This window comes from Hyla sarda, unplaced genomic scaffold, assembly GCF_029499605.1.
Source record: "Hyla sarda isolate aHylSar1 unplaced genomic scaffold, aHylSar1.hap1 scaffold_1539, whole genome shotgun sequence".
In the NCBI taxonomy this organism is placed as follows: Eukaryota; Metazoa; Chordata; class Amphibia; order Anura; family Hylidae; genus Hyla; species Hyla sarda.
Window position 1 is genome coordinate 18908 of NW_026608175.1, and position 15032 is coordinate 33939.

A 15032-nucleotide genomic window follows, 5' to 3' on the forward strand; every position below is an offset into this window, starting at 1 on the left:
TGCAAGGCCTGTGGAAGTGAGTGACATCATAGCACTGTAGTTCTGAGGGTTCTAGATGGATGCAACAATCTCCTGTTGCTTCTATGAAGGCCATAATAGACGACATCACCAAACAGCTCCATAGTCACATACACAGCAAAGGAGAGATGTTGTTTACACCTAGTGATGTCAGTGGTATTGAGTGACATCACAGCACAGTGCTAAGGCTCCTGGGCCTGGACACAGCAGCGGCTGCAATATCTCAACGGAGAATACGTTTATATATATGTGTGTGTGTGCGCGTATATATATATATATATATATATATATATATATATATATATATATATTTCTCCGCCGAAATCACTTTTAAACCCATTTCCACCTTTTTTTCCCTTCTCTTCCTCTTACTTTTTTTTCACGTTTTTTTACGTTTTTCTCCTTTTCGCCTCTTTTCTGGGCGTATTATTCTTCTTTTTCTTCTTTTTTTTCGTCTAATGCATACCCCATCAGTGCAGCAATGCTTATTCAATACCGCCAGCAGATGGAGACACTGGGGGATAATTTTCTAAGGATTTATACTGATTTTTCCTGTCTGAATTTGTCGCACAGAAAGTTGCAGGCCAAATATGTGTGACATTTCTGCGACTTTAGCTTCTAGAGCATTTTTACAACATTATACATAGGTGCTGAATACATAAAAAGCGACTGTTCAGCGACAGACAAGTCGCATCGGCTGAAAGTAGGCCAGAATGTCAGTCCATGTTGGAGCAGGTTTAGATACAGTCTAAAGTATAGATCTCAAAGTCTGTGCACAGAATTTAGCAAGGGCCTCGCACCTTCTGATGCATCAGGTAGGTGCACAATAGCATAGCCTAACCCTCTGTACTTTGGTCTATATTGATGCGGGACATAGACAGCCAGCTGATGACCAATCCATTAGTGCAATGGATGGCTGGAAGCATTTGTCTTTGCCTTTGCAATACCACAGAAGCAATGCATGGTCAATGTACAGCAATGACACACCTGTGTGAACAGCCAGGAGACCCCCCCCCCCCCCCCATGTTATGTTACATAGTTACATAGTTAGTACGGTCGAAAAAAGACATATGTCCATCAAGTTCAACCAGGGAATTAAGGGGTAGGGGTGTGGCGCGATATTGGGGAAGGGATGAGATTTTATATTTCTTCATAAGCATTAATCTTATTTTGTCAATTAGGAACATTCAGCACCCACCCGCTATCAAGGCAGCTGCCTATCATGTCATGCCCTACCTGCACAGGTGTGCTGGCTACTCAAATGATCCAATTAAGGAGGCCATTTAGTCAGCAGCAGCAGAAGTCCTGTGCCTGGACGCTCCAACAGCGGCCAGACACAAGCAGAAGCAGCAGAAGCAGCAGCAGCAGCACCACCTTTTGTTTTTTGGCTGCAGCAGCAAGGCCCACAGGGCTGGCTAGCTGGCTAGCCAGCAAGCAGGTAGCAATGAAAGTAGGAATCTTTCTTTTTAACCCTAAGGGGGTGGTGCACTGTACCCGAAGATACTGCCATATTGGGTCAATGCATAGGGCGACGGAAGCAAGCTTCGAAATCGGCCCCCGTTCTCAAAAATCCATTTAATATATGGTCCCCAGATAGGGGACGTATCAGATATTAAACTGATAAGAACAGATACTACACTTGATCTTAGCCAAAAGGCCGAGAAGCGATAACCGTGAAAGGGGCGGGCCCAACAAGGTCCCCTTCATGGGCACTATCACTGCTTGCTGTCAGGGAGGCTGCCAGACAATTTTCCATGCACACTCTGGGCTGGGGGGCAGTCAACCACCAGTACACACAGCAGAACCTAAACCCATACCATTATTGCTAAGCAGCAAGACAGGGGCCCATTGCACTCCCACGGGGCCTTTTTAAATGCAATCCATAACCCGGATTTGCCAGGAACCCTTCTTACTCCTCCTACTTGCATGTGACACTGGGCTTAGGATCTGCATAGGAAACACACACACAAGCACACACCTACCTTTGTTGCCTGCAGATGCCTCCTTGGCTGTCCCCAAACGGTATCAAACCAACACCCACGGGAAGCTGTAAGCATAGAGGACATGCCTGCACCCCATTGGACTTACCTGTGTGGGTTAAATCCGGGTTATTTGACAACCTATGGCGGTGATGGTTCTGCTCAGGCAGAGCAGTGCTGATGCTCCTCATAAAGCTGTCGCTGCTGTGAAGGTTCTAGGTGACATCACAAATCCCTATGGTTACATACACAACAAAGCTGGGTTGTTGTTGTTTACACTCTGCAAGGCCTGTGGAAGTGAGTGACATCATAGCACTGTAGTTCTGAGGGTTCTAGATGGATGCAACAATCTCCTGTTGCTTCTATGAAGGCCATAATAGACGACATCACCAAACAGCTCCATAGTCACATACACAGCAAAGGAGAGATGTTGTTTACACCTAGTGATGTCAGTGGTATTGAGTGACATCACAGCACAGTGCTAAGGCTCCTGGGCCTGGACACAGCAGCGGCTGCAATATCTCAACGGAGAATACGTTTATATATATGTGTGTGTGTGCGCGTATATATATATATATATATATATATATATATATATATATATTTCTCCGCCGAAATCACTTTTAAACCCATTTCCACCTTTTTTTCCCTTCTCTTCCTCTTACTTTTTTTTCACGTTTTTTTACGTTTTTCTCCTTTTCGCCTCTTTTCTGGGCGTATTATTCTTCTTTTTCTTCTTTTTTTTCGTCTAATGCATACCCCATCAGTGCAGCAATGCTTATTCAATACCGCCAGCAGATGGAGACACTGGGGGATAATTTTCTAAGGATTTATACTGATTTTTCCTGTCTGAATTTGTCGCACAGAAAGTTGCAGGCCAAATATGTGTGACATTTCTGCGACTTTAGCTTCTAGAGCATTTTTACAACATTATACATAGGTGCTGAATACATAAAAAGCGACTGTTCAGCGACAGACAAGTCGCATCGGCTGAAAGTAGGCCAGAATGTCAGTCCATGTTGGAGCAGGTTTAGATACAGTCTAAAGTATAGATCTCAAAGTCTGTGCACAGAATTTAGCAAGGGCCTCGCACCTTCTGATGCATCAGGTAGGTGCACAATAGCATAGCCTAACCCTCTGTACTTTGGTCTATATTGATGCGGGACATAGACAGCCAGCTGATGACCAATCCATTAGTGCAATGGATGGCTGGAAGCATTTGTCTTTGCCTTTGCAATACCACAGAAGCAATGCATGGTCAATGTACAGCAATGACACACCTGTGTGAACAGCCAGGAGACCCCCCCCCCCCCCCCATGTTATGTTACATAGTTACATAGTTAGTACGGTCGAAAAAAGACATATGTCCATCAAGTTCAACCAGGGAATTAAGGGGTAGGGGTGTGGCGCGATATTGGGGAAGGGATGAGATTTTATATTTCTTCATAAGCATTAATCTTATTTTGTCAATTAGGAACATTCAGCACCCACCCGCTATCAAGGCAGCTGCCTATCATGTCATGCCCTACCTGCACAGGTGTGCTGGCTACTCAAATGATCCAATTAAGGAGGCCATTTAGTCAGCAGCAGCAGAAGTCCTGTGCCTGGACGCTCCAACAGCGGCCAGACACAAGCAGAAGCAGCAGAAGCAGCAGCAGCAGCACCACCTTTTGTTTTTTGGCTGCAGCAGCAAGGCCCACAGGGCTGGCTAGCTGGCTAGCCAGCAAGCAGGTAGCAATGAAAGTAGGAATCTTTCTTTTTAACCCTGTAAGGGGGTGGTGCACTGTACCCGAAGATACTGCCATATCGGGTCAATGCATAGGGCGACGGAAGCAAGCTTCGAAATCGGCCCCCGTTCTCAAAAATCCATTTAATATATGGTCCCCAGATAGGGGACGTATCAGATATTAAACTGATAAGAACAGATTTTTTTTTTTTTATCTAAAGCCGAGGAACGTGCTTTCGATTCACCCAAAGTGCAAGAAAAAGTGCAAACGTGTTACACTAAAAAAACGTGCACAAAGGATGCGGTCTATCGCAAGCCCTTCTCCGATAGGAGAGAGGCCCCCCAACAAACCTTACCCTTCGCCTCCGGACCAAAAGGTACCTGCGAGGTTCCAGGTTCGATGTCCCTTTTCGCCGAAGCTACTAGGGGACCACAAATGCTCCCGGCATCCCCCTTGGCGCTAGCCAAGGTATCTGCCCGCAGAGCCGATTACGGTAGGTACCCTGCCAAAGCAGGAGTACCCGGGGTGTTTGCAGGGAGGTGCGGAACCTAATGGCCACACACACCTCCCCTAGACCGCCAGGAGGGACACCCAGAAGGGCTACCGCATCCTGACAAATCCTGTGAACACACAACACGCAAAAAGTGACACAGTGAGACAAAAAAGAAATAAATAAGTGAATGTGTGCAGATATACTGCCCGGACATCCGGCCGGATCTATAAAAATTTCTCTGATCCTAGCCAGAAGGCCGGGAATCAAGAGGTGAGTGCCACAAGGTGAAGAGATTATGGTGCCCGTGCTTCAACCCAGTGAGTCTATTCTCCCAGTGAGTTTCGGCACCTCGGGGTCACCACTCCCCGAGGCACAAAAGTACCTCGGCTCTAGACCCTCTCAGCCTCATGGCGAGACCCGGAGGGAACAGGTCACATCGGGGCAGCCGTCGAGCTGATTCCTCAGAACCAGCCCCGGAAAGCCCTGGTACACCTGCATCCTCCATGCAGCACCCATCCCCACCAGCATGAAAACTGATAAGAACAGATACTACACTTGATCTTAGCCAAAAGGCAGAGAAGCGATAACCGTGAAAGGGGCGGGCCCAACAAGGTCCCCTTCATGGGCACTATCACTGCTTGCTGTCAGGGAGGCTGCCAGACAATTTTCCATGCACACTCTGGGCTGGGGGGCAGTCAACCACCAGTACACACAGCAGAACCTAAACCCATACCATTATTGCTAAGCAGCAAGACAGGGGCCCATTGCACTCCCACGGGGCCTTTTTAAATGCAATCCATAACCCGGATTTGCCAGGAACCCTTCTTACTCCTCCTACTTGCATGTGACACTGGGCTTAGGATCTGCATAGGAAACACACACACAAGCACACACCTACCTTTGTTGCCTGCAGATGCCTCCTTGGCTGTCCCCAAACGGTATCAAACCAACACCCACGGGAAGCTGTAAGCATAGAGGACATGCCTGCACCCCATTGGACTTACCTGTGTGGGTTAAATCCGGGTTATTTGACAACCTATGGCGGTGATGGTTCTGCTCAGGCAGAGCAGTGCTGATGCTCCTCATAAAGCTGTCGCTGCTGTGAAGGTTCTAGGTGACATCACAAATCCCTATGGTTACATACACAACAAAGCTGGGTTGTTGTTGTTTACACTCTGCAAGGCCTGTGGAAGTGAGTGACATCATAGCACTGTAGTTCTGAGGGTTCTAGATGGATGCAACAATCTCCTGTTGCTTCTATGAAGGCCATAATAGACGACATCACCAAACAGCTCCATAGTCACATACACAGCAAAGGAGAGATGTTGTTTACACCTAGTGATGTCAGTGGTATTGAGTGACATCACAGCACAGTGCTAAGGCTCCTGGGCCTGGACACAGCAGCGGCTGCAATATCTCAACGGAGAATACGTTTATATATATGTGTGTGTGTGCGCGTATATATATATATATATATATATATATATATATATATATATATTTTTTTTTTTTTTTCTCCGCCGAAATCACTTTTAAACCCATTTCCACCTTTTTTTCCCTTCTCTTCCTCTTACTTTTTTTTCACGTTTTTTTACGTTTTTCTCCTTTTCGCCTCTTTTCTGGGCGTATTATTCTTCTTTTTCTTCTTTTTTTTCGTCTAATGCATACCCCATCAGTGCAGCAATGCTTATTCAATACCGCCAGCAGATGGAGACACTGGGGGATAATTTTCTAAGGATTTATACTGATTTTTCCTGTCTGAATTTGTCGCACAGAAAGTTGCAGGCCAAATATGTGTGACATTTCTGCGACTTTAGCTTCTAGAGCATTTTTACAACATTATACATAGGTGCTGAATACATAAAAAGCGACTGTTCAGCGACAGACAAGTCGCATCGGCTGAAAGTAGGCCAGAATGTCAGTCCATGTTGGAGCAGGTTTAGATACAGTCTAAAGTATAGATCTCAAAGTCTGTGCACAGAATTTAGCAAGGGCCTCGCACCTTCTGATGCATCAGGTAGGTGCACAATAGCATAGCCTAACCCTCTGTACTTTGGTCTATATTGATGCGGGACATAGACAGCCAGCTGATGACCAATCCATTAGTGCAATGGATGGCTGGAAGCATTTGTCTTTGCCTTTGCAATACCACAGAAGCAATGCATGGTCAATGTACAGCAATGACACACCTGTGTGAACAGCCAGGAGACCCCCCCCCCCCCCCCATGTTATGTTACATAGTTACATAGTTAGTACGGTCGAAAAAAGACATATGTCCATCAAGTTCAACCAGGGAATTAAGGGGTAGGGGTGTGGCGCGATATTGGGGAAGGGATGAGATTTTATATTTCTTCATAAGCATTAATCTTATTTTGTCAATTAGGAACATTCAGCACCCACCCGCTATCAAGGCAGCTGCCTATCATGTCATGCCCTACCTGCACAGGTGTGCTGGCTACTCAAATGATCCAATTAAGGAGGCCATTTAGTCAGCAGCAGCAGAAGTCCTGTGCCTGGACGCTCCAACAGCGGCCAGACACAAGCAGAAGCAGCAGAAGCAGCAGCAGCAGCACCACCTTTTGTTTTTTGGCTGCAGCAGCAAGGCCCACAGGGCTGGCTAGCTGGCTAGCCAGCAAGCAGGTAGCAATGAAAGTAGGAATCTTTCTTTTTAACCCTGTAAGGGGGTGGTGCACTGTACCCGAAGATACTGCCATATCGGGTCAATGCATAGGGCGACGGAAGCAAGCTTCGAAATCGGCCCCCGTTCTCAAAAATCCATTTAATATATGGTCCCCAGATAGGGGACGTATCAGATATTAAACTGATAAGAACAGATACTACACTTGATCTTAGCCAAAAGGCCGAGAAGCGATAACCGTGAAAGGGGCGGGCCCAACAAGGTCCCCTTCATGGGCACTATCACTGCTTGCTGTCAGGGAGGCTGCCAGACAATTTTCCATGCACACTCTGGGCTGGGGGGCAGTCAACCACCAGTACACACAGCAGAACCTAAACCCATACCATTATTGCTAAGCAGCAAGACAGGGGCCCATTGCACTCCCACGGGGCCTTTTTAAATGCAATCCATAACCCGGATTTGCCAGGAACCCTTCTTACTCCTCCTACTTGCATGTGACACTGGGCTTAGGATCTGCATAGGAAACACACACACAAGCACACACCTACCTTTGTTGCCTGCAGATGCCTCCTTGGCTGTCCCCAAACGGTATCAAACCAACACCCACGGGAAGCTGTAAGCATAGAGGACATGCCTGCACCCCATTGGACTTACCTGTGTGGGTTAAATCCGGGTTATTTGACAACCTATGGCGGTGATGGTTCTGCTCAGGCAGAGCAGTGCTGATGCTCCTCATAAAGCTGTCGCTGCTGTGAAGGTTCTAGGTGACATCACAAATCCCTATGGTTACATACACAACAAAGCTGGGTTGTTGTTGTTTACACTCTGCAAGGCCTGTGGAAGTGAGTGACATCATAGCACTGTAGTTCTGAGGGTTCTAGATGGATGCAACAATCTCCTGTTGCTTCTATGAAGGCCATAATAGACGACATCACCAAACAGCTCCATAGTCACATACACAGCAAAGGAGAGATGTTGTTTACACCTAGTGATGTCAGTGGTATTGAGTGACATCACAGCACAGTGCTAAGGCTCCTGGGCCTGGACACAGCAGCGGCTGCAATATCTAAACGGAGAATACGTTTATATATATGTGTGTGTGTGCGCGTATATATATATATATATATATATATATATATATTTCTCCGCCGAAATCACTTTTAAACCCATTTCCACCTTTTTTTCCCTTCTCTTCCTCTTACTTTTTTTTCACGTTTTTTTACGTTTTTCTCCTTTTCGCCTCTTTTCTGGGCGTATTATTCTTCTTTTTCTTCTTTTTTTTCGTCTAATGCATACCCCATCAGTGCAGCAATGCTTATTCAATACCGCCAGCAGATGGAGACACTGGGGGATAATTTTCTAAGGATTTATACTGATTTTTCCTGTCTGAATTTGTCGCACAGAAAGTTGCAGGCCAAATATGTGTGACATTTCTGCGACTTTAGCTTCTAGAGCATTTTTACAACATTATACATAGGTGCTGAATACATAAAAAGCGACTGTTCAGCGACAGACAAGTCGCATCGGCTGAAAGTAGGCCAGAATGTCAGTCCATGTTGGAGCAGGTTTAGATACAGTCTAAAGTATAGATCTCAAAGTCTGTGCACAGAATTTAGCAAGGGCCTCGCACCTTCTGATGCATCAGGTAGGTGCACAATAGCATAGCCTAACCCTCTGTACTTTGGTCTATATTGATGCGGGACATAGACAGCCAGCTGATGACCAATCCATTAGTGCAATGGATGGCTGGAAGCATTTGTCTTTGCCTTTGCAATACCACAGAAGCAATGCATGGTCAATGTACAGCAATGACACACCTGTGTGAACAGCCAGGAGACCCCCCCCCCCCCCCATGTTATGTTACATAGTTACATAGTTAGTACGGTCGAAAAAAGACATATGTCCATCAAGTTCAACCAGGGAATTAAGGGGTAGGGGTGTGGCGCGATATTGGGGAAGGGATGAGATTTTATATTTCTTCATAAGCATTAATCTTATTTTGTCAATTAGGAACATTCAGCACCCACCCGCTATCAAGGCAGCTGCCTATCATGTCATGCCCTACCTGCACAGGTGTGCTGGCTACTCAAATGATCCAATTAAGGAGGCCATTTAGTCAGCAGCAGCAGAAGTCCTGTGCCTGGACGCTCCAACAGCGGCCAGACACAAGCAGAAGCAGCAGAAGCAGCAGCAGCAGCACCACCTTTTGTTTTTTGGCTGCAGCAGCAAGGCCCACAGGGCTGGCTAGCTGGCTAGCCAGCAAGCAGGTAGCAATGAAAGTAGGAATCTTTCTTTTTAACCCTGTAAGGGGGTGGTGCACTGTACCCGAAGATACTGCCATATCGGGTCAATGCATAGGGCGACGGAAGCAAGCTTCGAAATCGGCCCCCGTTCTCAAAAATCCATTTAATATATGGTCCCCAGATAGGGGACGTATCAGATATTAAACTGATAAGAACAGATACTACACTTGATCTTAGCCAAAAGGCCGAGAAACGATAACCGTGAAAGGGGCGGGCCCAACAAGGTCCCCTTCATGGGCACTATCACTGCTTGCTGTCAGGGAGGCTGCCAGACAATTTTCCATGCACACTCTGGGCTGGGGGGCAGTCAACCACCAGTACACACAGCAGAACCTAAACCCATACCATTATTGCTAAGCAGCAAGACAGGGGCCCATTGCACTCCCACGGGGCCTTTTTAAATGCAATCCATAACCCGGATTTGCCAGGAACCCTTCTTACTCCTCCTACTTGCATGTGACACTGGGCTTAGGATCTGCATAGGAAACACACACACAAGCACACACCTACCTTTGTTGCCTGCAGATGCCTCCTTGGCTGTCCCCAAACGGTATCAAACCAACACCCACGGGAAGCTGTAAGCATAGAGGACATGCCTGCACCCCATTGGACTTACCTGTGTGGGTTAAATCCGGGTTATTTGACAACCTATGGCGGTGATGGTTCTGCTCAGGCAGAGCAGTGCTGATGCTCCTCATAAAGCTGTCGCTGCTGTGAAGGTTCTAGGTGACATCACAAATCCCTATGGTTACATACACAACAAAGCTGGGTTGTTGTTGTTTACACTCTGCAAGGCCTGTGGAAGTGAGTGACATCATAGCACTGTAGTTCTGAGGGTTCTAGATGGATGCAACAATCTCCTGTTGCTTCTATGAAGGCCATAATAGACGACATCACCAAACAGCTCCATAGTCACATACACAGCAAAGGAGAGATGTTGTTTACACCTAGTGATGTCAGTGGTATTGAGTGACATCACAGCACAGTGCTAAGGCTCCTGGGCCTGGACACAGCAGCGGCTGCAATATCTCAACGGATAATACGTTTATATATATGTGTGTGTGTGCGCGTATATATATATATATATATATATATATATATATATATATATATATATATTTCTCCGCCGAAATCACTTTTAAACCCATTTCCACCTTTTTTTCCCTTCTCTTCCTCTTACTTTTTTTTCACGTTTTTTTACGTTTTTCTCCTTTTCGCCTCTTTTCTGGGCGTATTATTCTTCTTTTTCTTCTTTTTTTTCGTCTAATGCATACCCCATCAGTGCAGCAATGCTTATTCAATACCGCCAGCAGATGGAGACACTGGGGGATAATTTTCTAAGGATTTATACTGATTTTTCCTGTCTGAATTTGTCGCACAGAAAGTTGCAGGCCAAATATGTGTGACATTTCTGCGACTTTAGCTTCTAGAGCATTTTTACAACATTATACATAGGTGCTGAATACATAAAAAGCGACTGTTCAGCGACAGACAAGTCGCATCGGCTGAAAGTAGGCCAGAATGTCAGTCCATGTTGGAGCAGGTTTAGATACAGTCTAAAGTATAGATCTCAAAGTCTGTGCACAGAATTTAGCAAGGGCCTCGCACCTTCTGATGCATCAGGTAGGTGCACAATAGCATAGCCTAACCCTCTGTACTTTGGTCTATATTGATGCGGGACATAGACAGCCAGCTGATGACCAATCCATTAGTGCAATGGATGGCTGGAAGCATTTGTCTTTGCCTTTGCAATACCACAGAAGCAATGCATGGTCAATGTACAGCAATGACACACCTGTGTGAACAGCCAGGAGACCCCCCCCATGTTATGTTACATAGTTACATAGTTAGTACGGTCGAAAAAAGACATATGTCCATCAAGTTCAACCAGGGAATTAAGGGGTAGGGGTGTGGCGCGATATTGGGGAAGGGATGAGATTTTATATTTCTTCATAAGCATTAATCTTATTTTGTCAATTAGGAACATTCAGCACCCACCCGCTATCAAGGCAGCTGCCTATCATGTCATGCCCTACGTGCACAGGTGTGCTGGCTACTCAAATGATCCAATTAAGGAGGCCATTTAGTCAGCAGCAGCAGAAGTCCTGTGCCTGGACGCTCCAACAGCGGCCAGACACAAGCAGAAGCAGCAGAAGCAGCAGCAGCAGCACCACCTTTTGTTTTTTGGCTGCAGCAGCAAGGCCCACAGGGCTGGCTAGCTGGCTAGCCAGCAAGCAGGTAGCAATGAAAGTAGGAATCTTTCTTTTTAACCCTGTAAGGGGGTGGTGCACTGTACCCGAAGATACTGCCATATCGGGTCAATGCATAGGGCGACGGAAGCAAGCTTCGAAATCGGCCCCCGTTCTCAAAAATCCATTTAATATATGGTCCCCAGATAGGGGACGTATCAGATATTAAACTGATAAGAACAGATACTACACTTGATCTTAGCCAAAAGGCCGAGAAGCGATAACCGTGAAAGGGGCGGGCCCAACAAGGTCCCCTTCATGGGCACTATCACTGCTTGCTGTCAGGGAGGCTGCCAGACAATTTTCCATGCACACTCTGGGCTGGGGGGCAGTCAACCACCAGTACACACAGCAGAACCTAAACCCATACCATTATTGCTAAGCAGCAAGACAGGGGCCCATTGCACTCCCACGGGGCCTTTTTAAATGCAATCCATAACCCGGATTTGCCAGGAACCCTTCTTACTCCTCCTACTTGCATGTGACACTGGGCTTAGGATCTGCATAGGAAACACACACACAAGCACACACCTACCTTTGTTGCCTGCAGATGCCTCCTTGGCTGTCCCCAAACGGTATCAAACCAACACCCACGGGAAGCTGTAAGCATAGAGGACATGCCTGCACCCCATTGGACTTACCTGTGTGGGTTAAATCCGGGTTATTTGACAACCTATGGCGGTGATGGTTCTGCTCAGGCAGAGCAGTGCTGATGCTCCTCATAAAGCTGTCGCTGCTGTGAAGGTTCTAGGTGACATCACAAATCCCTATGGTTACATACACAACAAAGCTGGGTTGTTGTTGTTTACACTCTGCAAGGCCTGTGGAAGTGAGTGACATCATAGCACTGTAGTTCTGAGGGTTCTAGATGGATGCAACAATCTCCTGTTGCTTCTATGAAGGCCATAATAGACGACATCACCAAACAGCTCCATAGTCACATACACAGCAAAGGAGAGATGTTGTTTACACCTAGTGATGTCAGTGGTATTGAGTGACATCACAGCACAGTGCTAAGGCTCCTGGGCCTGGACACAGCAGCGGCTGCAATATCTCAACGGATAATACGTTTATATATATGTGTGTGTGTGCGCGTATATATATATATATATATATATATATATATATATATATATATATATTTCTCCGCCGAAATCACTTTTAAACCCATTTCCACCTTTTTTTCCCTTCTCTTCCTCTTACTTTTTTTTCACGTTTTTTTACGTTTTTCTCCTTTTCGCCTCTTTTCTGGGCGTATTATTCTTCTTTTTCTTCTTTTTTTTCGTCTAATGCATACCCCATCAGTGCAGCAATGCTTATTCAATACCGCCAGCAGATGGAGACACTGGGGGATAATTTTCTAAGGATTTATACTGATTTTTCCTGTCTGAATTTGTCGCACAGAAAGTTGCAGGCCAAATATGTGTGACATTTCTGCGACTTTAGCTTCTAGAGCATTTTTACAACATTATACATAGGTGCTGAATACATAAAAAGCGACTGTTCAGCGACAGACAAGTCGCATCGGCTGAAAGTAGGCCAGAATGTCAGTCCATGTTGGAGCAGGTTTAGATACAGTCTAAAGTATAGATCTCAAAGTCTGTGCACAGAATTTAGCAAGGGCCTCGCACCTTCTGATGCATCAGGTAGGTGCACAATAGCATAGCCTAACCCTCTGTACTTTGGTCTATATTGATGCGGGACATAGACAGCCAGCTGATGACCAATCCATTAGTGCAATGGATGGCTGGAAGCATTTGTCTTTGCCTTTGCAATACCACAGAAGCAATGCATGGTCAATGTACAGCAATGACACACCTGTGTGAACAGCCAGGAGACCCCCCCCATGTTATGTTACATAGTTACATAGTTAGTACGGTCGAAAAAAGACATATGTCCATCAAGTTCAACCAGGGAATTAAGGGGTAGGGGTGTGGCGCGATATTGGGGAAGGGATGAGATTTTATATTTCTTCATAAGCATTAATCTTATTTTGTCAATTAGGAACATTCAGCACCCACCCGCTATCAAGGCAGCTGCCTATCATGTCATGCCCTACCTGCACAGGTGTGCTGGCTACTCAAATGATCCAATTAAGGAGGCCATTTAGTCAGCAGCAGCAGAAGTCCTGTGCCTGGACGCTCCAACAGCGGCCAGACACAAGCAGAAGCAGCAGAAGCAGCAGCAGCAGCACCACCTTTTGTTTTTTGGCTGCAGCAGCAAGGCCCACAGGGCTGGCTAGCTGGCTAGCCAGCAAGCAGGTAGCAATGAAAGTAGGAATCTTTCTTTTTAACCCTGTAAGGGGGTGGTGCACTGTACCCGAAGATACTGCCATATCGGGTCAATGCATAGGGCGACGGAAGCAAGCTTCGAAATCGGCCCCCGTTCTCAAAAATCCATTTAATATATGGTCCCCAGATAGGGGACGTATCAGATATTAAACTGATAAGAACAGATACTACACTTGATCTTAGCCAAAAGGCCGAGAAACGATAACCGTGAAAGGGGCGGGCCCAACAAGGTCCCCTTCATGGGCACTATCACTGCTTGCTGTCAGGGAGGCTGCCAGACAATTTTCCATGCACACTCTGGGCTGGGGGGCAGTCAACCACCAGTACACACAGCAGAACCTAAACCCATACCATTATTGCTAAGCAGCAAGACAGGGGCCCATTGCACTCCCACGGGGCCTTTTTAAATGCAATCCATAACCCGGATTTGCCAGGAACCCTTCTTACTCCTCCTACTTGCATGTGACACTGGGCTTAGGATCTGCATAGGAAACACACACACAAGCACACACCTACCTTTGTTGCCTGCAGATGCCTCCTTGGCTGTCCCCAAACGGTATCAAACCAACACCCACGGGAAGCTGTAAGCATAGAGGACATGCCTGCACCCCATTGGACTTACCTGTGTGGGTTAAATCCGGGTTATTTGACAACCTATGGCGGTGATGGTTCTGCTCAGGCAGAGCAGTGCTGATGCTCCTCATAAAGCTGTCGCTGCTGTGAAGGTTCTAGGTGACATCACAAATCCCTATGGTTACATACACAACAAAGCTGGGTTGTTGTTGTTTACACTCTGCAAGGCCTGTGGAAGTGAGTGACATCATAGCACTGTAGTTCTGAGGGTTCTAGATGGATGCAACAATCTCCTGTTGCTTCTATGAAGGCCATAATAGACGACATCACCAAACAGCTCCATAGTCACATACACAGCAAAGGAGAGATGTTGTTTACACCTAGTGATGTCAGTGGTATTGAGTGACATCACAGCACAGTGCTAAGGCTCCTGGGCCTGGACACAGCAGCGGCTGCAATATCTCAACGGATAATACGTTTATATATATGTGTGTGTGTGCGCGTATATATATATATATATATATATATATATATATATATATATATATTTCTCCGCCGAAATCACTTTTAAACCCATTTCCACCTTTTTTTCCCTTCTCTTCCTCTTACTTTTTTTTCACGTTTTTTTACGTTTTTCTCCTTTTCGCCTCTTTTCTGGGCGTATTATTCTTCTTTTTCTTCTTTTTTTTCGTCTAATGCATACCCCATCAGTGCAGCAATGCTTATTCAATACCGCCAGCAGATGGAGACACTGGGGGATA

General features: G+C 46.1%; 5 non-coding genes and 2 pseudogenes across 5 annotated transcripts; all 7 read right to left on the reverse strand.

Annotated features, from left to right (window-relative positions):
- Window positions 1-1496: 1496 nt before the first annotated feature.
- On the reverse strand, window positions 1497-1687 carry LOC130309780 (U2 spliceosomal RNA). The gene has a single exon (XR_008858411.1). It is a non-coding gene; the product is annotated as a U2 spliceosomal RNA (small nuclear RNA).
- Window positions 1688-3770: 2083 nt separating this feature from the next.
- Window positions 3771-3949, reverse strand: LOC130309783 (U2 spliceosomal RNA; annotated as a pseudogene).
- A 693-nt stretch (window positions 3950-4642) lies between these two features.
- LOC130309785 (U2 spliceosomal RNA) lies at window positions 4643-4802 on the reverse strand (annotated as a pseudogene).
- Window positions 4803-6899: 2097 nt separating this feature from the next.
- Window positions 6900-7090, reverse strand: LOC130309755 (U2 spliceosomal RNA). The gene has a single exon (XR_008858387.1). It is a non-coding gene; the product is annotated as a U2 spliceosomal RNA (small nuclear RNA).
- A 2074-nt stretch (window positions 7091-9164) lies between these two features.
- Window positions 9165-9355, reverse strand: LOC130309776 (U2 spliceosomal RNA). Its single transcript, XR_008858407.1, has one exon. It is a non-coding gene; the product is annotated as a U2 spliceosomal RNA (small nuclear RNA).
- A 2083-nt stretch (window positions 9356-11438) lies between these two features.
- LOC130309756 (U2 spliceosomal RNA) lies at window positions 11439-11629 on the reverse strand. The gene has a single exon (XR_008858388.1). It is a non-coding gene; the product is annotated as a U2 spliceosomal RNA (small nuclear RNA).
- A 2081-nt stretch (window positions 11630-13710) lies between these two features.
- On the reverse strand, window positions 13711-13901 carry LOC130309777 (U2 spliceosomal RNA). Its single transcript, XR_008858408.1, has one exon. It is a non-coding gene; the product is annotated as a U2 spliceosomal RNA (small nuclear RNA).
- Between the last annotated feature and the right edge of the window lie 1131 nt (window positions 13902-15032).